The following is a 25,899-nucleotide window of genomic DNA, read 5'->3' as shown; positions in this document are numbered from 1 at the left end:
TGGAGTTGTAATAGGTATTAGGACTAGAGTATGAGTCGGACTCTATCATGAGATCTCTCATAAATAGAGGGGCGTGCCTGTTGTAACCGCATGGTGACTTAGCATAGCAAGAGGGAGCGGCTGCCGGCGGCGACCGGCCGTGAGTCGTTGTAACTCTAATACGCTGTAATATGCTAGATCGGGGAGGAGCGCCCGTAATCAGTGCCCCGGAGATGTAGGCCTCAGCTGAACTCCGTTATCAAATATCGTGCCTCGGTGTCGTCATCATGTTTGGATCTCCTATGGCGTTTTCTTCCGCGTTTAGCTACCGATGTCGATTTCGGAGCTGGTTTTATAATTATAACAGACATAATTAGCTGAATGATTAGCCCGATTAATTAAATATCTATAATATAAAGTTAACACATATAGGTCAAAAAAATATTTCAATCCAATGTTGAAGGAAGATTTTAAAAAACCGTATCGTTTAGTAGATAATTAACTGGCTAATGAGAAGAAACTGAATTGTTTAGTAGAATAATGAAGCGGCTAATATCAGATCTGTCAAAAACATCTGTTGAAGGAAGATTTTAAAAAACCGTATCGTTTAGTAGATAATTAACTGGCTAATGAGAAGAAACTGAATTGTTTAGTAGAATAATGAAGCGGGTAATATCAGATCTGTCAAAAACATCTGTAGCGGGTCGTAACTACCACATCTCATAGATAATCGAAGATCAGTGATGTCTCGTCCTCCATAGTAATTTGAGAGCTCTTTTCCAACCCGCATTAGAGGTAAGGTTATCTCAAATGTGATGTGTTAATTCAGCAGCTAGAGATACTCATTGGCATGTCTATTATGTAATAGTGTTGTTATTATTATTTTCAATATATTATTAATAATATGAAATTATGATTAGATGAAATATGTTTAAATATTAATATTGTTTGTTTGACACTAAACATCTATATGTTAACTTAATATAATCATATATCCTATATATATATACGCACCAACTACATCAACACCGGTTCATGTTAAAAGCGAGTAAGCTTAAAACCTGATTAAGGTCCTCTTTATTTAGGCTTAGGTTTATTGGCTTAGACTTTTAAGTTAGCTTATTGGCTTATATGATTTATAAGCCAATGAATTTAATGTTCTAAGTTTAGTGGTGGAGTCATACATCTGTCTCATATAAGCCAAAAAAGCTTCTCCAACCTAGCTTTTGGCTTAATAGTGTTAGAGTGGCTTATGGCTTTAAAAAAGCCAAATGAAAAAGCTGCTTGTTTATTTTGGCTTAAACTTTTTGACTTATAAGTTAGCTTATAAGTCTAAACAAAAGGGCCCAAGAAGTGTATGCGGACATGTAATCAATATTCGCACTGCTAACCTACCAGGCCAACAGTAGCTAGCACTAAGCAGCTGATCTGCGTGATTAATTGGATTAAGCCGGCGAGGTCGGCGTCATCGATCGTGTCGATATTTTGCTGCAGGGGGCAGTAGCCCTGCCCCACACCAGCACAAAACGCATGCTGTTTCCAATCGCCATCTGCCATGATGACATGATATGAATTACTCCTAGTACATGGTTAATTAGGCTGCATTCGCAGGTGGGGACTTTAATTACCTTCCACAGAGAGATCTATCAACACATGACTTATATAATTTTTAGATAATGAAAGTTTTTATCGAACTCAGTCAATTACATCAAAGTGATACAATTATTTTGAGAATAATTTTGGCCTCTGCATAACTAAGATGCACACAGCCGAACATACAAAACCACACTCGAAAGAAAAAAAGAATGACATGGAGTATTGAGGACCATCAATCTAACGACTAAATTGACACTCATGAACAACTAACTCCTTGGCCATCTCCTCCAAAAGCACAGAGTTTTAAGGACCACCAATTCTAATAATTAAGTGTTTGCTAAAATAAATTTATAGAAAACAAATTTATATAATTTTTTAAAACAATTTTCAAATGGAAATTGGATGTTTAGCAATTTAGGAATCAGATCTTGCATTCAAATGTAGTCTGTACATGGTTAATTACAAGTATTTATAGAGTAAAAAGGGATGTGAAGATAGTGTGAACATGCCCCTCATGAAGAAGTGTATCTCATGAAGAGGTGTCTCTTCATGGATAAGCACAATTAACATGTGCTGATTGATCATCATATAATCCTATTTCTAACATAGTCTAGCGAATCAAAAACCCTCCAGCTAAAAGTTTTAACCATATTTTATTTTCTAGTTTTTTAAATAAGATGGTTATATTTGTAGTCGCCACGCATTTAAGAGTTAAATGAAAGATTGTCTTTTTGTTTTACATAAAATTATTGACTGGACTCGAGTAGTCATCTTAATACTCGTAAGTTGCATGCATATGTACACTTTCTTGGTCTTTGTTACATAGTATATGAGTTATTTTCTCCTTGACATTGGTGACAGATGAAATACGGTAGGTCTTAAACTTTTCGATGATGATAGTATTAGAAAGAGGTTAAAGTAGTATTATACCCTTTATCAATACGGAAAGAGAATAAGGAGAAGCTACAAGGTAGTACTATTGGATGGTTAAAAATGAGGACAAAAATTTAAGATAAGAGAGAATCCATTAAAAAGTATAGTGGATCACTATAAAACTATACTCTTTTACAGAAAAAATCTTAAACCAAAACTACATTCTTAGAGATGAAGGGAGTATCTTCAAACCACTGTTTCATCCGTACTAAAAATAAAACGAAAATTTTAAATGTATATCTAAACGCCATCGAAATCAAACATTAAAAATCTGAAGTAGTAGGTAAAAGTATGTGATGGCTATTTTAAATATATTTGTGACGAATAATTTAAAATGGAGAGGGCAATATCCAGCGATGTGATGTGATGATCCATAAATAGACCCATGCATGCAGAAAGCCAAACCAAAACCATGTATTGAGCACATGTACTGTTGGCAACTTTCTGTGACAAGTTGACAAGCACGATCGCAGCACTTTATGCCTTACGGTGATCCTAGAGTCGCCAACCACCTCGATCTAGCAAAGAGCTAAACCTAGATGGGTTTTGATAACTAAACCGGCTAGCGGAGCCGATTTCTAGATAACTACCCGTCTCGTGGGCAAAACGGAAGGTTTTTAGGACAAACCTACGAAGAGGTGTCGCACTCTCGCAGCGGCGGCGGACGGTTTACGGCGCAAACCGACAAAGATGGACAAACTAAAAGAAAACTAAAAGCAATATGAAAAACGATTCGATTGATTGATACTAGATTGGTTTTTTACAATGAACCGGCCATGTCCCTTATATAGGGGTTGGTCTTGCCCTCTACAGGCTCTCCTCTACGTCCAACTCGGGATAGAAGCCAAAGGAAACCCGAAACATGCCTTCCCGGGCAAGGAAACCTCGAGACCCGACGAAACAGAATCGGACTCGGCCCTGCCAGTCAGACCGGCCACACACCGCCGGTCTGACCGGCCCTCAACCGGCGGTCTGACCGCCAACACACGGCGGTCAGACCGGCCCACTCGGAGAAAACCGGTAGACTTCCAAATTTGGCAATCTTTCCTATTTTAATCCTAGGTGCCAAATTTGGGTGTAAACACATGCCCCCCTGCCTTTTTTATGAATAACGTGAATCTAAAAGCATAAAACATGTTTTTGGTCTTAGGACGATAATCTAATTACCGGCCATAGTACCTCCTAAGCGTCTTGCCAAACGCTCGGGATGTATTTCTTCAAATATTTCCCGTTGATTGCTCGCTGAAAACGCTCCCCTTGAAGTGTCTCTAAAAAATACGCGTTCCCTCGAACAATGCCACATACTCGATAAGGACCCTCCCAACTAGGAGACCACTTACCGAACTCCTTGGATTGAGTACCCAAAGGCAAAATTGTCTTCCAAACCAAGTCTCCAACTTGAAACAACTTTGCTTTCACCCTTTTGTTGTACGCCTTGGCCACCCTCTTCTTCTCTTTCTCTATCTCCTCCAATGCCTTCAAGCGCTTGTCGATGACTTCATCAAGATTATCTCCCATCAACGTCTTGTAATCTTCACTTGACAAATCATCTTACTTGATATAACGAAGAGAACCAAGATTTACCTCTACCGGTAAAACGGCTTCTTGACCATAAACCAACTCAAAAGGAGTGACTTTAGTGGCACCATGTTTAGATATCCTATGCGCCCACAATGCTTCGAAAAGCACCTCATGCCACCTCTTTGGGTGTTCTTCAATCTTCTTTTTTACTAGCTTCAACAATGTCTTATTACTCAACTCGGCTTGTCCATTGGCCCGAGCGTAGTAAGGAGAAGAACTTAACAATTTAATACCATAAGATTCGGTAAAACTCTTCACTTCCTTAGACATAAAAGAAGTACCTTGGTCCGTAGTTAATGTTCGCGGAATACCGAATCTATGAATAATATGCTTCAAAATAAAGTCAATTAGCTCCGTATGAGTCATATTCTTCAAAGGCACGCTTCAGCCTACTTGGTGAAGTAATCCGTAGCAACTAGCACGAACCTATGCCCCTTTGATGACGAAGGATAAATTTGACCAATGAAATCCAAAGCCCATCCTCGGAACGGCCATGGTTTGATTATGGGGTTCAACACGCCAGTGGGCGCCAATTGAACATTGCCGAACCGTTGACAAGCCTCACATCCCCTATAATATTTAAAGCAATCATCAATCATCTTCGGCCAATAGAATCCCGCTCTTCTAAGCAACCAATTCATCTTGTGGGCCGATTGATGTGTTCCACAAATTCCTTCATGCACCTCTCCCATAACCACTTTAGATTGATCTTCATTTAAGCACTTCAACAAGACACCATCTATATTTCGGCGATATAAGTCTCCATCAAGCAATGTGTATTTGAACGCTTGCCGCCGAATTTTCCGATCAACCTTAAGTGTGGGATCCTTCAAATATTGAATCAAAGGAATTCTCCAATCTTCTTCTGTTCCCTGGGCACAAATGTCCGAATTCACAATTAATTCGGCCTCCAAATTGATTGAAACGTGCCTCCCAGTGCTCTGTCCAGAACCGGTCAGACTGGCCACACAAGGCCGGTCAGACCGCTCGGGGTGGCCGGTCAGACCGGCGGCATGCAGCCGGTCAGACCGCCCTTGGTCACCGGTCAGACCGGCCGTGCAACGCCGGTCAGACCGCCCCTGGTCTCCAGTTTTGCCAATTTCGCACAAAGATTTAAAATTAAGCACCGGCTCTTCTAATATCAGAAATAATCCCTTCTTCACATTATAACCAGATGCTTGTTGTGCCAAGTCATTTGCTTAGAATTATCACGCCTAGCAATATGTCTAATAACAAAATTATCAAAATTGGCAATAATATCCAAACAAGAATCGAGGTACCTATTTAGTGATCCGTCCAAGCATTTGTAGATTCCGGCGACTTGTTGCACCACCAATTCCGAATCACCAAAAGCCTCCACGTACTTAGCTCCAACCATTTCCATAACTTGTAAGCCGAACAACAAAGCATTGTATTCGGCTTGATTATTTGTACAATAATATTCCAAACGAACCGATGCTTCATAACACATGCCATTAGGTGAAAGCAAAACTACCCCTATGCCTTGACCTTCTTTGAAAGAAGAACCATCAAAATAAATTCTCCAAGGTATAACTTCAACTAAGCAAACCTCTCCTTCATAAGCAATATCTATATGATGGTCTACTATAAAATCACATACAATTTGGCCCTTCATAGATTTCAATGGTTCATAAGCCAAATCATATTCTATCAAAGCATATGCCCACTTGCCAATTCTCCCACTTAGAATTGGCCTTTGCAACATGTGTTTAATAACATCGGCTTGACAAGTAACTATGCATGTACTAGATAACAAATAATGCCTCAATTTGGTACAAGCATAGTACAAACATAGACAAAGTCTCTCTATAAAAACATACCTCGTTTCAGCATCCAAAAGACGGCGGCTCAAATATGTAATGATATACTCCTTGCCATCCTCCTCTTGCGTCAAAACGGCACCAATGACTTTGTCTTTGGAAGCAATATATAACCGAAAAGGCTTTCCGGCTTTAGGCGCTCGTACAACGGGCGGAGTAGACAAATATCTCTTCAACTCTTCAAACGCCTCTTGTTGTTTTGCCCCGCAAGTGAAATCGGCTTCTTTTTTCAAGCGAGGTATAGGAACAAAAGCATCGAATTTACCCACTAGGTCAGAAATAAACCTTCTCAAATATTTTACTTTACCTTGCAACTTTTGGACCTCCTTCTTGCATGTCGGCGCTTTGAAATCACGAATCTTTTCTATCTTCTTAGGATCAATCTCAACTCCTCTCTCATGCACCATGAATCCTAAGAACTTCCCCGCCGACACACCAAAAGCACATTTAAGTGGGTTCATCTTCAAACCATACCGGCGCATCCTTTCAAAAGCTAATCTCAAATCGGCTATGTGTCCTTCCATACCATCCGATTTGACAACAATATCATCAATATAGATTTCTAAGATAATACCTAGCAAATCATGAAAGATTAAATTCATTGCCCTTTGATATGTTGCACCGGCATTCTTCAACCCAAAAGTCATGACAACCCACTCAAACAAACCAACAAATCCCGGGCACCTAAAAGCCGTCTTGTATATATCCTCTTCCGCCATAAAGATTTGATTGTAGCCGGCATTGCCATCTAAAAAACTAATAACCTTATGACCCGAGGCATCATTAATCATCATGTCGGCTATAGGCATAGGATATTCATCTTTGGCAGTAGCTTTATTTAGATCTCTAAAATCTATGCAAACTCTAATCTTACCACTCCTCTTATTCTCCACCGGGACTATGCTAGATACCCATTCCGCATAACGACGTGGCCTAATAAACCCCGCCTTCAACCGATCAATCTCCTCTTTGACTCGGTCATATAGCAAAGGATTGAAACGACGAGGTGGTTGTTTATAAGGCCTAAAACCCGGTTTAATTGGAAGCCGATGCTCAACAAGCTCACGGCTAAGACCCGGCATCTCATGGTACTCCCATGCAAAGCAATCAACATACTCTTTAAGTAGCTCGATTATCTTAACCTTATAATCGGCTCTCATATTTTTGTTTACAAAAGTCGGCCTTGGTTTAGTTCCATTGCCTATATCTACTTCTTCCAAAGGATCGGCCGATGTAAACCCTTTCTCAAGCTTCTCTACTTCATCAAAATCTTCAACGGTTTCACCAATATCGTCCTTTGTAGACCGATATTCTTGCACCCTCTTTTGTAACCACTCTAAATTAGCCTCTTTACTCATTATACAAATTCATATGGCTTAGCCGTGCTACACTAGCCGGCTTTACAGAGATGGGTACAAATTTGCCATCGGAGATACTAATAAAATCATAACTAGAAAGATCCCTCCCCGATAAGCATTGGATATTCCCATGACGCCACTCGAAAGTAGCATCGGCCATTGCAACCTGGGCCGATGTATCCGCTTGAACAATCTCAACATCATCGCCGTCCCATTGAACTAAACATTGATGCAAGGTAGAAGGCACACAACAATTGGCATGGATCCAACAACGACCCAAAATAACATTGTAGTTACCTTGCACATCGACGATGAAGAAAGCGGTTGGTAGCGTCTTGTTTGTCACACCCTAAAAATCCCAAATATATAAATTGTTGTCTAAATTGGAATTATTAGAATTTATTTTAAAAGCCTAGAAGAGAAGATCTAGTTTTAATTAATAAATTCCAATATAAAATGGGGCCAGATAAAATTTCATTAAATACTTTGCTTAATTCTATAATTCCTAGATTTTTCTGGGATTTATTTGAGCTAAGGAAGTATTTTTAATAAATGGAATTGCATTTAATGAATAATTTAAATTGAAAAAGGTTTTTAAAATCCTCTTTTGGCTTTGGGCCGAAAGTCGGCCCAAAACCTTCTCTCTCTCTCTCTCTCTCTCCCCGGCCCAAGCCGGCCCTTTCCGCCCGCAGCAGCCGCGTGCGAGCGCCCTCGGACGCTGACAAGTGGGGCCCGCCTGTCAGGTCGTCATCTACCTCTGGCCGCCCGCCGCCTGAGCCCTAGCGCCGCGCCGCCGCCATCTCCCTCCAAATCTAGCCGCCCTTTTCCGTTTCCGATGAAATTAATAGAGGGGAAATGATCCCCGGGATCCCCTCTATCTTTTCTCTTATGGAATCGTCGGCTAATTTCGTTTGGAAATCTGTGGATTCGATCTCGAATCGGATTCATCTCACTCCCCGAACCCTAATCTTTCCATCGCCGTCGTCGGCCGCCGTGGGCCTCCGACGCCGCCTCCTAGCCGCTATAAATTGACCCCCAAGCCCGCCGCTACCCGCCGCCACCCTCGCGTTCGCCTCTCGTCGCCCGTAGAGCCCTAGCCCCGTGCAGCCTAGCGTCGCCGTCGCCGCCGTCACTCCAGCCGTGCGCCGTCGTCGCTTCGGTCGTCGCCGTCGCTTGGGGAGGTCACCATCGTGGTCGCCAAGTTGTCGTAGTCCTCGTCCGCCCCTCCGCCGTCGCTGTCGACCGCCGGAACACCGTCGCCGTCGTCAAGCCGAAGAGCGCCGCCGCTTCTTCCTCGTCGCCGACGTCGTCCGGTCACCGTCCGTCGCCGTTTAGGTCATCGGTGAGTTCGCTGCGTCGCCCGCATCGTTTTGGTGCTCTTCGTTCACGCCGCCGCGCCGTCGTTCGCCGGCAGGCATGCATGCCCGAGTCGTCGCCGGTGATGACGTCACCGCTGACGTCATCGTCGTCGTTCCCCGTGGCCCGGTCATGGACCGATGGATCTTGGCCGTCCGTTTTGGATGGATCGATCTCGGCCGTTCGTTTCCGTGAGCCGCCGCCGTGCACCCGGTTCACCGCGAACCCTAGCCGCTGACGCAATAAACCCCTTTTTCCTTTTCAAAAATAATTCATTATTGCGTCATAATTCAATTAAAATCTAAATAAGTGTTTTAATCCGATTTAATCTTTAAAAATTCATAACTAATTCATCTTAGCTCGGATTTAGTTGGTTCAAGTCTCTAAATTTTTCTAAAATTGAGATCTACATGTTAAAAATATCCACATGTACTGTTCATGCTTGTTTATGTGCTGTTTTGGTGATTTTGCTCCTTTCTGTTTAGATTCCGACGTCCCCGGAGAGTCTGAGTTTGCAGGAGAAGAATTTGAAGAGTTCCAAGGCCAACAAGGCAAGTCACACAGATCCCAAACAACCCTTTGAGCATGTTGATTTCGTTTAAAGCTATTGTTTCTATTCAACTATTGCATTTATTTTTGAATGTCATTGGGTGGAATTAACCTATTGTTTGTTATAGCCCTTTTGTTCTTGATTACTTTATTCCTTGATACCTTGGGTTATTGTAACTTGACTAGTTGAGCTTTATATATTGGTTCAGCTAGATAGTAGATATGATTGCTTAGCCATGCTTAGAAGCATTAGCACACTATTGGGATAACTTATGATTCACTATTATTTAATGATGGCTTAATGATAGTTCACGATGGTCAATCGTGATTGGTTAATTAATTAAATTGCCAACTAAAACTTGATAATGGTGGGTTGTGAGCACATGGTTTTGATAGTCATGCTCATGACAATTAAGGACCGGTTCACGAGTTTCGGTTGTGAAACATTAACCGTGCCAACCACAAGCCAGCGTGGGCAACGGCTTTACCTTTTGTATAACATGGTTCATTGCGGAGCACCAGACTGAGAAGTGGCGGAGATGAGCCCACGGGGGTCGCTGGGGAGTCCATGCCTTGTTTATAAGGGGGTGATTATGATCCAGGAACAGTGCGCTGTGGTGGATTTTGTTGTGCGAGGGGTACTGTCACAGCTCCTTTCCAAGGTACCGTGGTGGTATTGAGGCGCATGGTGACATGTCATGGGGCTGTGTCTTGTGGGTACAGTGGTACATCTCTGGCCAGAGAAACTATTCGAATAGCCGTGCCCGCGGTTATGGGCGGGTCTAACAATGTCTTTCGTGATTAGTCTCACACTTCTCATCATAATAAAAGATGCTATAACTGGTAATAATTTGATTAGCTCCTGGTTTGGAATGGTTAATTCCTGGTTTGGAGATAGAACTGTGCAGCCGGGATGGTTGTTCAGAATGGTTGGGCCTATGCAACAGGGTATGTTGTATAGCGTTGGATTAATATTGTTTAATTATTACTTAATTGTTTTATTAAATTCTGAAATGTTTATTAAATGTTGTTTATGCAAATGAAACCCTACTATGCCATCCTTCGTTATCCTGTGCACTTGCATATTTGCTGCGTGGCTTGCTGAGTATGTCATATACTCACCTTGCAATCATTCATCAGAGGAGGAGTTCTACAGTGATGCTGATGGTGTGGAGGATTAGGTGTAACCCTGGTCAAGCTGCCTGTGGAGTGGAATCGTCTGCGCCGTTTATCTTATTTTTCCGCTGCTTAGATATTTATTGATTGAGAGGAACTATCTACCTCTGTAATGACATTTTATTTGCTTATTAATTAGAGTAATAATTGTACTCTATTATCAATTTGTTATTGTGTGCCTCGGCTGATTCCTGGACGAGGGTTCACACACATGTAAGCGTTTGGAATTTTGGATAGAAATTCTGGGCGTGACAGTTTCCCACGGTGAGCTCCGCCAAAAAGATACCCTTTGCCTCCGTTGGTTCACCATTGAAGCCATTGAGAATCATGTTGGTCTTCTTCAACTTATCATCCTCACGCCCCAACTTCTTGAATAATGAGTACGACATCAAGTTCACGGCGGCACCTCCATCCACTAGCATCGTAGAGACCGGTTTTCCATCAACATGGCCTTTGAGATAGAGAGGCTTCATGTGACGGTTTAACTCATCAGGCTTCTCAAAAACCACGTCTTTAGGACCTAATGAGAATTGAGCAACCTCAGCTTCATCCATAGCACAAAACTCCATAGGCAACATACACACCATGTTGATATCCATGTCTTCCTTTGGAGACGATTCACCTTTGTCAACCGATTGTTCTTCCTTCTCCTTTACATCAACCGGTTTTCCCTTCCTATGGATTTAGGCCTCGATACCGGTGGTGGTCGCAACTCATTGAACCTTTTATCCCTTTGCTCTTCGGCCTTTTTCTCTCTTAACTCTTGGGCCCGAAGACGTTGCAACCTTCTCTTTTGCGTAGCCGTCAAATCCTTAGGCATCCACCTAGGATTCGGCTCTGTTCCAGGAGGTAAATAATGCCCTCTATTAATCTTATTTGAAGACGATGAAGCCCTCACATCGCCCTTTGCAGCCCTCTCATCAAACCGGCGCTGGAGCCCGGTCAGACCGGCCGTAGACCACCGGTCAGACCGGCCAGACGCGCTGGTCAGACCGACATGTGGCGAGCGGTCAGACCGGCCTGAGGCATCGGTCGGACCACCATCGGGTCGGCGGTCAGACCGGCCTGATGGCCCGGTCAGACCGGCCGACTGCGAGGAACTGGTACCGGCTTCGGATTTCTTGTTTGGGGACACTCCAACTCCATCTCTAGAAGGTATTGGCATATCATGAGACCCCACTTTGATAGTAATCACCTCCGAAGTCCTCTCCTCCACTTTAACGCGCTTTCCTTCCCTCTTTTCTTCATTAGCCCGATTTTTACCATAAAACCGGCTATTGTTTGGTGAAGACAAACGCTCATGAATTGGCCTCCTTGGTCCTCCCCACCCTTGGTTGAATTGCATTGGAGGCATATGGTTGAACATTGGCGGCGTTGCTCCTCATGGCATGAAGTAAGGATAAGGATAACCCGGCGGCGGCATTGGATAAGAACCCTATGACATGCCTTGTGGATGATGATATGGAGGTGAATGCGATCGTCTTGGTGAATGACCAAATCGCTCTCTAAGAGGTGATCTTGGTCTTTTCCCTTTGTTGCGAATCTTCTCACCACCTTGCCTCTCATATTTCTCCAAAAGCATATCAAAAGTCACCTTGGTCTTCCTAGGGGCCTTAGAAGTTGAAGCTCCACTCTTATTTTCTTTCCAAATACCAACCTTCGGCTTCTTTGGAACTATCATCTTAGGCCTAGGTTCACCAATGACCACTTCCTTTCCCTTAGTAGATTCGGCTTGCTCCGGCCGAATCAATACCTTCTTATCATTGAAATTAATTGTGTTCACCGGAAAATGATCATCATCAAGCTTCATCTTGGAACCATTGGTGAACTTCAATCGTCCTTCATCTATGGCCGATTGAACCTGTCGTCGAAACACATTACAATCATTAGTAGAGTGAGAATGAGAATCATGCCATTTACAATATGCTCAACGCTTCAACTCTTCTTGGGATGGTATGACATGGCCTTTAGGTAATCTAATTTGTTTTTCTTGTAAAAGATAATCAAAGATCTTATCACATTTGGCCACATCAAAACTATATTTAACCTCACTTTGCCGATCTTTGCGAGGAGTCGGCATTAGGTTAGAACAAACAAAAGGCTTATTTTTATTAGTCCATGACCATTCGGCAACATAAATATCATGATCACCCTCTTCCTCACTATCACTAGCCTCAGGGTAATCAACTATATTAACATTAGGCTTTTTGTCAAATGGTCTAGCAAATTTTTTATTATCCTTAACCCGGCTTTCTTGAGCCAGAGCCCTTTGCATAAGTTGACTAACATCAAGAAATTCTTGGCCATCTAGTCTTTCTCTAAGAGGAGCAATTAAACCATTAAAAGCAAGACCAGCCAAATCTCTATCAGTTATATTCAAAGTATAACATCGGTTTCTAACATCTCTTAATCTCTTAATATAATCAACAACAGATTCATTATACTTTTGCTTAACCGATGTTAAATCACATAACCTAAGCTCAGTTTCTCTAGTATAGAAATAATCATGAAATTTTTCTTCTAATTGAGCCCAAGTATGAATAGAATTTGCCGGTAAAGAAGTAAATCATGTAAAAGCATTACCGGACAAAGATAAAGAAAACAAGCGCAATTTAAAAGTATCACTATTAGCCTCACCACATTGCGCCAAAAATTGACCTACATGCTCCCATGTGGTCTTACCATCCTCACCACTAAACTTGGCAAATTCGGGAACTCTATAGTTACGAGGAAACGACACATTATCATAATAATCAGGATACGGCTTTTTGTAAGTTCTAGCACGATTCCTAGTTTCGATCCCTAGTCTATTCCTCATAATATCACTAATTATATCCTCCATATTATTAGGCCCTTGTTGATTTGGCGGTAGATTTGGTGGCCTAATAGGTTGTGTTTGTGGTGCAATATGATTATATTGGCCTTGTCTAGTATCGGAAGGATATCCCCTAGCAACATCATTATAGGCATTAGGAACATGTGGGGGAACTTGGGGATTGCTTGTAGCAGTAGATACAGGAGGATCAGATGTTCTAAGATGATACAAATAACTAGCATTAGTCATTGGATCTATCCCCTGTATTGGTATAATTGCACCGGTCTGACCGGCCCAATGCCCGGTCTGACCAGCGTCCAGAGGCGCGGTCAGACCGGCCTGAGTCCCGGTCTGACCGGCCGTCAGGCCCGGTCAGACCGGCCGTGTGCGCCGTTCCTTCGGTTTGACCTATAGGAGGTTGATTAGCGGTGGAAGAGGCTTTATTTTTTACCATGTGATCGGCCAAAAGAGGGCCGAATTTAACCCTTAAAAACTCATCAAATTTACCCTCAAAAGTTGCATCTAATTGATCTTTAAAAACAAGCATAGATGAATCTATTGTAGATGCAATTTGTTGTTGGATAGATTGTGATACCTCATCATTGCTTACCGAGTCGGGAGCGAGCTTAGGACGTGGCCCGGGCTTGATGGTCACGCCTTGACGAGTCCTAGTGCTTGCCCTCATCAACGCCTCCCGCGTGAGCTCGTTGATGTACTCCTCCATAGCTTTACGATCTTCTCCTTCGAAGTCATCCAATGTGACCGGGATCATATTGGATGGCTCCACCTCCGTCTTGGATGGCGGCTTCGTCATGGCGAAGTCGAAGTTGAGTTGACGATGAACGGATCTCCTCCCTAGTGGAGTCGCCAAAAATCGTGTTGGCAACTTTTTGTGACAAGTTGACAAGCACGATCGTAGCACCTTATGCCTTGCGGTGATCCTAGAGTCGTCAACCACCTCGATCTAGCCTAGATGGGTTTTGATAACTAAACCGGCTAGCGGAGCCAATTTCTAAATAACTACCCGTCTCGTGGGCAAAACGGAAGGTTTTCAGGACAAACCTACAAAGAGGTGTCGCACTCTCGTAGCGGCGGCGGACGGTTTACGGCGCAAACCGACAAAGATGGACAAACTAAAAGAAAACTAAAAGCAATATGAAAAACGATTCGATTGATTGATACTAGATTGGTTTTTTACAATGAACCGGCCATGTCCCTTATATAGGGGTTGGTCTTGCCCTCTACAGGCTCTCCTCCATGCCCAACTCAGGATAGAAGCCAAAGGAAACCTGAAACATGCCTTCCCGAGCAAGGAAATCTCGAGACCCGACGAAACAGAATCGGACTCGGCCCCGCCGGTTAGACCGGCCACACACCGCCGGTCTGACCGGCCCTCAACCGGCGGTCTGACCACCCAACACACGGCGGTCAGACCGGCCCACTCGGAGGAAACCGGTAGACTTCCAAATTTTGGCAATCTTTCCTATTTTAATCCTAGATGCCAAATTTAGGTGTAAACATGTACATTTCACAGGAAAATGGAATTCCTTATGGCTGGCTTTGGTCTCACTGCTACTGTGTTAGCTGCCTTGTTGATCCGTTTGTTGGTCATCAAACGGAACACCAGTATTCCAGTAAATTAGTACAAGGGAAGCTGCCGCCAGGGTCGAGGGGCCTCCCTATCCTGGGCGAGACCCTCGACTTCTTCTCCCAAAGCCCCTCCTTGAGCTGCTCGGCTTCTTCAAACGTCGTCTTGATAAGTAAAAATATAAACATATTCTACATGTTTATATTCTACATGTTTATGTTTATGGTTATACCGTGTTAAGTACAAGGAAATACATATTCTACGATAACATGGGTTATTTTTCTAACACAATGATATTTGTATTGTAGGATAGGATAGGACATAGTTTAATATTTTGGAAAGAATAACATTTGGAGAATTATTTTTTAAAGTTACGGAAATATTGAGAAGTTCATAATTGAAACATTAATACTACTAGCTTGTTAAATTAAAATTCCAAAAAAACATTACCAAAAAGAAACATACCTCCAAGACAGCCGTCGAGCTAAACCCTAAATTTTAGTGCAAAATATTTGAGCCCTGGGATACCATGCAAGTGAGTAACTCTCCCCGAAACAATCCATTCTCCCTTTCACATAGGGGATTTTACGTTGTGCCAATTTTTACACCTAATATATTTCAGTAAACTTAATATATATGTAGTACCTAGATACTGGAGTGTACAGTTAAACATAGAGGATGAGATGAAACATATTCTTTATTAGATTAAACACGTACTTCCTCTTACCTCTTTCTATTGAGATACCTTTTTGTTTAAATATGAACTAGAAATATTCTAATTCAAATTTGAACTTAAAAAAAGCTGCTATATTTTGTTACGAAGGTAGTACAACGTTATATCTCTACTATCTTTAAAGTGGAGTGTTTTTCCTTTCATCCCCTCCTTCCTAGTGTGTTTGTACATGAAAAGTAACTACCGGATCCAAAGTTTTATCCTCAATCACTCTCCCATACATCCCTAATCCTATCTTACTATAAAGTTATCCCCCACTAACTCTTTAAACTTAACATGCAAAGATGCCACATCATTATCCACTAATTAACAAGATACCACATCATCATCCACTAACAATCATCACATTTAAACATCATGCAAACATGCTATATCTTTATAGTTTTTATAATTTAAGAGCATTTCAAATATAAACATGTTAAATTATCATCCAACATGATTCACGTAATGTTTCAATGTATATCTTTATTATGTTTTATGATATCCTATATAGTATAGTTCATCCTCACTTAGTGCTTAAATGATTAATCTATGATCTAAATTATCTTTCTTCTTTTTCCCTCTAATTAAGTCATATCACATCAATTATTTTTAGCCTTTAGATGATTAATCTACGGTCCAAACTATCTCCCTACTTTTCTTCTTCCATAAAGTCATACCACCTTACTTTTTACGTTTAAATCACCATTCTACATACTATTTAAATTTAAATTATCATAAACCACATTAATTTACTTAATCTGATATTATCTAGCTATTTTACACGTTATTTTTTATTGTTATCATACTAAATTCCTACAGCAATGCGTGGGGTTTCACCTAGTTATATTTGTTTGGCCCCCCTAATTATATGAGCTAGATCCATTACAACGTACAGGCAGGCAGCATCTAACTAGTAATTTAAAAAGAATCGTCTTGGATGTTGTAGAAGAAATTAGTTATCATCGATGGCTCACACGTGGGTCTTTTAGCAACATGCTCTTTTTTCTCTTCATGGATTAGTGTTGATTTTGTAATAAAGAAAATTTACAAAATACCATTGTAGAGATACATGAGTTTTGCAAAATACCATTTTATCTGAGAATGACGTGACAATGAAAATACGATGGTATTTGTAGACCAAAAAAGTTGGCCCATATAAGTACTAAATTTTAATTTAAGCATATCTTAAATCTGTTGATTATATTATGAACTATAGCAGTTTGGTAAAAAAAAAGGAAGGTCCATGCAAACTACAACTTGGTAATCTTTAATTTCAAAATTATAAAATTGAATTACTAAAACACTAAATTGAGAGTCTATTTAAGATGGATACAATTCTATATTAAGTTTTCAACAAAAAATATTAAATATGAAAATAAATTTTATGTCAAAGATTCACTAGGAGCTCACTCAAGATCCACATAATAAATGGTTAGATCTTTCTAGTTAAAGTGACAACTCACTCAAACTACACTTAAATAGGTATACATAGATTATTCCACTTATCATAGCATACATGCTAGGTGTTTTTGTTCCTTATAAATTATATTTATTTATTTAATACTACATATATTATACTAAGAGAGGTTAAGGAAAGTCATCACATATAACTCAAAAATCTACAGCACAACATAGTGACCGATAAAAATATGTATGCTAACACTCAATTGTGCATGTTTTAGGTATGGTCCGGTCTTCAGAACAAACATTGTCGGCGAAGATCTGATCGTGTCTCTTGACCCGGAAGTGAACAACTTCGTGTTCCAGCAAGAGGGGAGGCTTTCCGGATGTGGTACCCGGACTCGATCATGCGGATCATTGGTGCTGACAGCATCATCACCACGCTCGGGTCGTCGCACAAGTACATCAAGAACATGGTGTTCCGGCTATTTGGCCCTGAGAATCTCCGGCGAGACATGATCAAGGATATGCAGAAAACGGCGGAGGCCAGTCTTTTGTCATGGCTTCATCACCCAAGCATCGAATTGAAGGAAGCAGCCTCAAGCGTATGTCTGATAGGTCAACCATAAAAAGAAAAAAAAACAAGTTCATTTTATTCCCACCAACTATCTCATCAGATTACTTAAACCCCCTTTAAAAAGCCCATTTTACACTTACGAACTATTGGAAACAACTCACTTTACCCCCTAATGGAATTTTTCTTTTTTTCCCTATCTATATATAAGTCGTATTTTACCCTAAATTTTGGTAGCATTGATAGGTACGTTATATATAACTTACTTCTCAATATTTTTTAGAATTTTTATCACTATATTTACATAGGTTTGAAAGTACTAAGACTGATTTAAACATTGAGGTTTTATATTTCAAGCAAGTAATCATAAAAATTCTAAAAAAAAATTTGAAACTTCGACAATGGAGTCATCTATAACATGAAAGAGTTAGCTTAAAATATGAATCTTGTAAAGAGAAACAAAGAGAAATGTTATTAAGCAGTGAAGTGAACCTTGTAAAATGAGAAAAAAAAGTTTAAGGTGTTATGGGCTCTGATGAAATATTTCAGAAGAGACAATTCTTGAATGAATGATCTTAAAGTGAAATGTCTAATCTTAAATCATTAATATACTAAATATATTTGGATTTAATATGTAAAACATGTATATTATATTTGTCACAATAATACGTTCTTATAGTTTTAATACTCCCTATGTGTCACAGAATAAGACACGCGTGTATTTGTAGATTTCAATCTTCAAATATTTGACTAATTATATATTATTCCAATATAAAAATTTTATTTGATGAAAATAATATCATGTAATTGAAATTCAAATTTGTATTATAATATATGAGAAATTAAAAGTATATTAGTTTTGAAACATTATTTAGTGGGACATAGGTTAGTAATTTTAACAAATATATTTATAAAGAAAGCAATGACGAGACTTTTTTTTGACTGCCATAGGGGAGGTTGTCGCGGTTAACAAGTTAAAATTAAAGAAGAAACGTGTTATATGTACAAAGCAAATAAACATGTAGTAACTATGTAGCTAATACAGAATGATTCACCCATTTCGCAATTACTTTAGTGATGGATCCACTACACTTACGTATACACACAATTGACTCTTTAGATCACTACAATATATTGCAGATGATATTCAGCGTTACAGCCAAGAAGTTAATCGGCTATGACTCCGTGACCTCGGACGGAAAGATGTGGAAACAGTACGATGATATCATTCAGGGCCTTCTATCATTTCCACTATGCATTCCTGGCACTTTATTCTACAAATGTATGCAGGTAAATTAATGCATATAAATTTGATGCGCCATAACCTAGTAATTAGATGTACAGTGCGGTTATATAGTTCAGCTACATATCCTCACTGAAAAGAGAAACTAAGAATATGCAGTTACATAATTAGTGCAAATATAGATCAACTTGCATTCATATTTTTTAAAAAAAAATGGTTTATACACAACCAATAGGTTTTTAACTATTCCCTTCGTTTCAAATTACTTATTGTTCTAGATTTATCATCAATTAAAAATATTAATCTTTGACTATCAAGTTCTATAACTATTGTTCTAGATTTATCATCTTAAAAATTTTTATCTTCAACTATCAAGTTCTATAAACTCATATAGTTCGACATCATAAGATTTATACTTTTATATTTACCATGAGAGATACTTTTATGATATATAATTCGCGTGTTGTTAAACTATATGGATTTCTAAAAAAAATAATGATCAATGATAGACACGTTTGACTTAGAACTAACCCAGGCTGATTGGTAATTTAAAACGAAAAGAGTAAATAAAAAGGACATAGCTAGGGTGACAGGATAAATTCTGAGCTACCCAAAGAAATTAAGAAGACCAAGTCAGGCTATAAAGAAAACGGAAATTTCAACAGACAAGCCTATTGTTTATTTTCAGGAACTGACGACAGGAGTTTCTCCTGTCAAAATTTATAGAAGAAGAGAATTGGCCCAGTTAATAAGGGAAACCGGGCCCAAAAACCGAACAAGCACGGTTAATTAAACGGGAAACCGACAAAAACCTATACAGAAAAGGAAAAGAAAGCAACTAATGAGACCTCACACAAGTCGTCGTTGCCAAGCTTGCCAAAGGCAAGCAGCTTCAAACAACAAAATGCACGAGGTCTCCAGAACCACCCAATATCCTCCAGTGGAGTAGAAACCTTCTGAGCGAAGCCTTCAACAAGGGAAACAACATTAAGATGCTGTCAACGCCCGTTCCCAAATGGAACCCGGTTTTCACCTGAAGGGAGAGAGAGCCATCATGACGATACCTCCAAGGAGGAAACGACACCCACAGGCGTCGATATCATCAGCCTAGGAAAGCACTAGGCAAGGTTTTCACCCGAGACTCTAAAAAATGCTCCACTTCCCAACCCTCGTCGCGTTGCCTAGACGTCTATTGAGGGTCATCGTTGCCGAGCTTGCAAGACAAGCAGCTCCGACTCTGCCTCAACAGTCAATCACAATGCAGCTCGACCAGAAACCACCTCACACACAGGAACCCAACTGCAGCAAACCTACGGCGTGGCCGACGAACAGCGAGACAGAACACCGGAAACCAACTCCGCACGCCACCCCTACCACACCAAAGTGCTCCTCAACAACGACTGGAAGCAGCCTAGCCTAAGAAGGGAGGAGCACCTAAGAAGAGGGTAGCGGGCGCCACACCGCCGGAGAGCACTGGAAGAACAACTGAAGAAGATGAGAAACCAGATCTGGAGGGAAAGGAGGGAGGGAGATGAAGGTGCCGTCCTCGCCGCCGGTAGACCGCAGCAGGTCGGCAGCCCCCGGCCAGGTCCGCGGCAGCCACCGCTAGAGCAGCCGTCGTCGCCGACGAGCCCGCGCCGAAGAAGCCTGTCGTCGCCGCCGCCCGGCCTCGACGTCGCTGGTCGGGACCGAGGGCCGCCGCCCGCCGCCGCTTTGCCAGCCCCTCATCGGCTCGCCGCCGCCGGTGGAAGTACCAGATCTGGCCAAGGGAGGGCCGGATCCGACCTCACCACGTGCTGGCCTGGGCTCGTCGCCGTCGCCGCCGCCTAGCCTGGTCGTCGTGTAGCACGCGCCGTCGCCGCCGCCCGGCCTCATCGTCGCGTAGCTCGCGCCGACGCCGCCACCATCCCGCCAGCCCCTCGTAGGCTCGCTGCCGCCAAGCGAGGGCCGGATCCGAGCTCACCGGCGTCGGATCCGGACGTCGTCGCCGGTGCCGTGCTCCCGCCTCCGGTCTCGTCGGCGCCCCAACCGCATTGACCATGGAGTGAGGGAGATGGGGAGCCCCACCGCCGCCGTCTTTGCAGCTGCCCGGCTTTGCCGGCGGCTGCTCGAGCGGCGGCGAGGCGGGGGGAGGAGGGGAAGGGTGGGGCGGCGGCAGGTTTCACCACCCAGACAAGCCTATTGTACTAAGCCATCTACAGAGATATGACATCCATGGGTACTCTGAGAGAATGAATTTAACCTTCAACGCATTTTTTTTCTCTGCTCTAGGTTCAAGTTGACAAGAGTAAGTGCAGATGTATATATGTTGCATGATCATCCTATATTATAATATTAGTTTGTAATATCAACAAATTATAGCTTCCACACTTTTTACAAAGAAATGAGCATACATAACTTATTCCGGAGACAGATCGAAATATTGTTTTAGCTATACTAGCGCACGATGGATTCAATCCGATCGATCCCTGCAGGGAAGGAAGAATGTCATGAAGATGTTGAAAGAAATGATGGACGAGAGGAAGAAAGCAACAGGCCGCCAGGAAAGCATTGACTTCTTCGATGTTCTACTCGAGGAGCTCAAGGAGGAGAAGCATGCAATGAGCGAAAATGTCGCCTTGGACTTGATTTTCTTGCTGCTGTTTGTTAGCTTCGAGACCACGGCATCCAGAATAACTGCAATACTGTGTTTTCTATCGGATAATCCCAAGGCCCTGCAAGAACTAACAGTACGTATAATAAGTCTTGAAATCATTTCAAGACTAGTAGACTTCTACTGTAATAATACTTCCTCCATTTCAGGTTATTTGTCATTCTAACTTTCTAAGGTTTAATGAAAATTCTTATTGTTCTCTCATTTTAAAGCTTTTTAGATGTGGCGTTTTATCTTAGGTAAATATATGGTGGAAACATGACCTAGGAGAAAACTTGTGTAAACCACCACCGAAAAGTCATCTAAAATCGCACAAAAAATCCCACGTGTACATAAGATGATGAATAGCCATATAAGAAATCTTATCCAAACTTGAGTTACCTTGTAACATATAAAAATGACAAATTATGAACCAGAAAATAGTACTGTAGATTTGTTTGAAATTAGTCCCTTTTTTTATCTCACAAATGAAGTCAAAATTGGAAAAAAGAATTTACACAACTATTCATTATCATCTTATCACACATGGGATTTGTTTTTGTATTTTAGATGACTTGTTAGTTGTTGTTTACATGAGTTTTTATCTAAGTTGGGATTTCCACCATATATTTTTCCCTTTTATCTTCATCCTTCATTAATACAGCAATGAAAATATATTAATCCAGGTTAATAACTGCATTAAGAAATGATTAGGATGTAATTAGGGTACCTGTATAATTTGCCGCAGCTCTTCGTTTGGTGTGAAATTTGGTAGAACTAAATGCACCCACGTTTTGTTGTGGAATATATATGGATGAATATATGTTAAATGTTATAAAAATGGCAGATAGATTTGGGTTGAAATACTATGAAAACGATGTGATGAATGATGATTTACCATGATTGTGTGTTGACTCTTACAATATCATAAATTGTAGATATAATAACTATGCTTACATGATGCGTTTTAGGTGCTTGCATGTTTGGAGCACTAATAATTGCTATATTTGTACGTTCAGTTTTAGATGCTTAGTCCATTGTAAGTATATAGAAGATATACTCCCTTTATCCTAAATTATAAGGTCTATATTTTTTACACAGTCTTCAATAACATACTTTGACCAGTATTTTATTCAATTCTATAATCCCAACAAATATAAAATTAGCATCACATAAAAGTACTTTAAAATATGAATATAGTGATATAACATGCATAATACTTATAGATATAGTTAGTATGATTATTACTCAAAAGCTACCGAGTTTGATTTTCCTTTAAAAGGGGATGCACTATAATTTTGGATGGAGGGAGTAGATGACAAATACTCTGAAATGGAGGTAGTAGTTATGTTTAATTACTTTCCTCATTGCTACCCCTTCGCGATTGTGACAATTAATTATATTGAGATGTGAAACCTAGCTATGTAGTGGAAATATATATACATAAGAGCTCTAATCTCTACTATTATAAAAGCTTTTGGAAATACATGTCCGTATTTTGTATTTGAGTCAATTTTTAATTTCGTTCATTTTTGAAAATACAAAAGGAGTCGTATAAGAAATCTCTTTAAAAAAACTCACATGCTAATTTGAGATGATCAAACTCCTAAATGCAGCTCATGATTTAAAAAAAAACAAACATTCAAGCGAACTGCCACAGTGAATTTCACCTTAGCTAACCATATAACGATAATAAGATTTAAATAGCCTTCACCCGTTGCAACGCACGGGCATTTTTTCTAGTTAATTAAGAATGTGAATGCTGATATTTGATACAAGTGCTTTCTTTTCTCAACAAGTTACTGTGGTAATGATATTTCTTCAAGTAAGGTAGGATACATTTTGTTGAACAAATTAATGATATTTGGTGCTTTCAGGAGGAGCACGATTACATCCAAAAGAAAAGGCCCGATCTTAACTCTGAAATCACATGGGAGGAATACAAATCTATGAAATTTACATGTCATGTATATGACTTAACTTCCTTGCATTTTTATTTTTTATAAAAATCACCAATTCACTTATGTATATAAATCCTTTTATAATACGCGCATGTCATCTGTTCTTAATTATTTGTTATTTGTAGGTTATACATGAAGCCTTAAGGCTTACTAACATTGCGCCAGTGATGTTCAGAAAAGCCACAGAGGATGTTCATATAAAAGGTAAAAAGCTACTCCCTCCGTTTCACAATGTAAGTCATTCTAGTATTTCCCACATTCATATTGATGTTAATGAATCTAGACAAATATATATCTAGATTCATTAACATCAATATGAATGTGGGAAATGCTAGAATGACTTACATTGTGAAACGGAGGGAGTATTGTTTTTAACAAGTACACTAATACAAGAGAATATATATAATAGAAGTACGTGTATATATATATTAGCATTTTTTTTGGAAAACACTTTTAGAATCTATTGCGCCATGCATGGATTCTAAGAATCATTTTGAGAACGATGGGAGTACATGTGTAGCTTTGGTACTTGAATGGGTTATATAAAGATAATTGCATTTAAGTGGATGAGTTAAATATTATATATTATAAATCTAAAAATTCGATTAGAACAATTTATCAAAACTAATACTGATCCATGCATTAAGTTTTTTCGGAAATCATACTTTTGAAAACGTAGCGCCTTGAATAGCCGATCAATGTTTATAAGTCATAGCTAATTAACATTTTTTTCCTAAATATGTTTGTATAATTAATTTGTGTAGGTTTTGCTATCCCGAAAGGATCAAAAATTATGATTTCCCCTTCCATTGTTCACCTAAACCCTGTGGTATACAAGGACCCGAATATGTTCAATCCTTGGAGATGGAAGGTTTGTAAAAGGATTTTTCTATTCATTCAATGAAATTAATTAATTTTCCATAGCTCAGTAACAAATAATTAAGTTTAATTTGTATACTCTAATGGTGTTATCTGTGGTCTTGATCCACTATACTTTACTTTTCCCCGTGTGAAATATCAAATAAAGCAATATTGTTTTTCTCACATGTTACAAATTTGTTCCATGACAAAGTATTTTTTTGGACAGAATGTCATATAGCATAAACACTCTTTTTTTTTCCACACGCCTTATACTCCCTCTGGTCAAGAATCCTTCACGCTTCCGACAGCTAAAATGTATTAAGCGTGGGTCATTTTGTTTTTCCTAAACGTCAAGTATTCTTGACCGGAGAGAGTATATTTTTTAAGGTAATGGAAATGTTTTCCACATTTTTCCATGTTAGAATGGAATGCCTTAGTGAGAAAAAATTAGAAGTGTGTGACCTAGCATTGTGCCTTCAAAGTTGAAGTGTGCGCGCACAGCTGTCCAGGATACTGCTGAACCAGCTGGTGGCGCCTCCAAGGATTTCATGGCCTTTGGAGGGGGACGGCGCTTGTGTGTTGGTGCCGATTTCGCCAAGCTGCAGATGGCGATCTTCCTCCATTGCTTAGTCACCAAGTATAGGTAAAAACCTTCACTCCCAACCTGCACATGATTTTCCCCACATGTCTACTTAGGTATACATTGCATCCTACTCTTGCAAAGATATTATTACCTAATCAGTTCACAGCTAGCCCATTTAGCTGAAAACTTCGAGATCATTTTTATCGGTATTAAAACATGTACACTCATTTTGCAAACAATTTGTTGTGCAAGTAATATGCAAATTTAATATTAATATAATAGCTCTTCTAATCTTCTATATACACATATTCTTATTTGTTAACTCGGCAAAAATGATATTGTGTTTACGCTCGGCAGATGGAAAGTGATCAAGGGAGGGAAAATGGTGCTTGGTCCTGGACTACAATTCCCTGAAGGTTTTCATATCCAACTTCTTCCAAAAGGCTGAAGATAATTGGGCCATTAATGTACTTTTAGCTCCTACACAATATAATATATATACTCCACAATAAAGCTCAGAAGCATGTCCCAGATGTATATTATCGCTGATGCTCGATACTTTGGTGTAATTTTCATTTTATGCAATATGATCTACGGTTATCCTATACTTGATTTGCTATGCTGTGTACTGCTCAAACACCAATTTGGCCCCTTAGGTAACTGGATTCAAATATCAAATGGCAAGATAGCGCAAAACTCACTCTAAACCCTTTCCAATGAACATCTTCTGGATTTGTTTATATCTAAAAAGAACCATTGGTCATGCGCTTCCCTACACCGAGAACCAATTGGTTCTAGTAGGTTATTGTAATTCTAATTGGATAAAGGATATTCTCAGGATATAAAAGCGACTAGTGCATACTTATTCAATTTGACTGAAGGTGCCATGTCATGAAAGTAGTCTAGACGAACTATTATAACTCACTGTACCATGGAAGGCTGAGTTGGTGGCTCTTGACTCAGCTTCAGTTGAGGCTGAATGTTAAGATAATTATATTTGTGTGGTTTTAGAAGTACTGGAAAAGCCAGTTCCCACTATACTTTTACAAATTATGATAATCAAACCTTAATTAAAGGAGTTACGAATTTGCATAGTGGAAACTCAAACTACACAACCACAAGAGGAAAACTAGAAAATGGGCTCACGTTATTCATGG

At 40.1% G+C, this 25,899-nt stretch overlaps 1 pseudogene; it reads left to right on the top strand.

The window, feature by feature from the left end:
• The first annotated feature begins 14,703 nt into the window (after positions 1 to 14,703).
• On the top strand, positions 14,704 to 25,190 carry LOC127756258 (cytochrome P450 87A3-like; annotated as a pseudogene).
• Positions 25,191 to 25,899: the final 709 nt, after the last annotated feature.

Source organism: Oryza glaberrima, chromosome 12 (genome assembly GCF_000147395.1).
Source record: "Oryza glaberrima chromosome 12, OglaRS2, whole genome shotgun sequence".
Taxonomy (NCBI): Eukaryota; Viridiplantae; Streptophyta; class Magnoliopsida; order Poales; family Poaceae; genus Oryza; species Oryza glaberrima.
The sequence above is the reverse complement of the archived record's forward strand: the minus strand, read 5'-3'. Positions and strand labels throughout refer to the sequence as shown.